General features: G+C 36.6%; 1 pseudogene; it reads left to right on the top strand.

The window, feature by feature from the left end:
* The first annotated feature begins 544 nt into the window (after positions 1-544).
* On the top strand, positions 545-638 carry LOC130037091 (uncharacterized; annotated as a pseudogene).
* Positions 639-1,201: the final 563 nt, after the last annotated feature.

Here is a 1,201-nt window from a genome sequence, read left to right on the forward strand (position 1 = left end):
AGTCATCTATGTTGTTGATATCAGTTGGCCATTAAACTTCACTGAGACCCTTTGTTCTGTCCTTTATAGGAGCCACATGAGTCTCACCTTCCGTTCAAGTTGAACTTGTAATAAGGTGGAATGAAATCGTCAATATGCTTCTCACCTCATCCTTCAGGAGAAAAATCCTACATACATTCAAGGTGGTCAAAGTGCAGACAACACCATCCACCTTTTCCTGGAGATGTACATGAGACTGAGGCGAGAAAAGCAAAAGGCTCTAGTTTAATGGTCTTAATTAAGGTTTCAGGGAACGACATTAAACAAACTCATATCCCATCTTCCAAAAGAATTATTTTGTAAAACTGATGCCTAGGGTATGGTAAAAGATAATATGGTAAAAACCATATTTTTCTTTCTGGGACATTAAATTTCTAAATCTATTTATTCATGCTGCTTTGAAATACATTCCTTGATTAGGAATCATTGTCTGCCATAGGAGTGAGGAAGGACAACACTCAAAGTAATAAGAAGAGAAAAATATGGAAAAATTAACTCCTACTAAGTTTAACACATATACTAAAATTGAAATGATAAAATGATGAGCATGGTCCTTGCACAGAGATGATATGCAAACTTGTAAAGCATTCCATATTTTTGTTGCAAGAAGAATGAACAGGTCTACTTTAAGCTAAGACAATCCCCACAAGTACAAAAATTCTACATAAAGAGAGCACAAATCCCAATCACAAAAATCTCTCTCAATGTCAATGGACTAAATGTGCCAATTCAGAGGCACAGAATGGGAAGATGAATTAGAAAACTGAAACCAACATTCATTCTGCTGCCTGCAGGAAACACATCTGAACAATCAAAGCACCCATGGGCTAAAGGTAAAAGTCTGGGAAACAAGTTTTCAAGAAAATATCACCTCCACAAAGCTGGAGTGGCCATACTAGTATCAGACCACATGGACTTCAGGCTAAAGGTTATCAGAGACAGTGAAAGTCATTTCTTAGTGGTCATGGGATATGTACATCAGAAAGAACTCACCCTCCTCAATGTATATGATCCTAATGACAGACCAGCAAAATACTTAAAAACAACTTCTAATTGACTTATAGAAAAACATTGATAGCAACACAATACTAGAAGGAGATTTCAACACTTCTTTGTCACGTCTCCATAGATCAAACAGACTGAAGCTCAGCAAGGAAATATT

This window comes from Sorex fumeus, unplaced genomic scaffold (genome assembly GCF_029834395.1).
Source record: "Sorex fumeus unplaced genomic scaffold, SorFum_2.1 ptg000070l, whole genome shotgun sequence".
Classification (NCBI taxonomy): Eukaryota; Metazoa; Chordata; class Mammalia; order Eulipotyphla; family Soricidae; genus Sorex; species Sorex fumeus.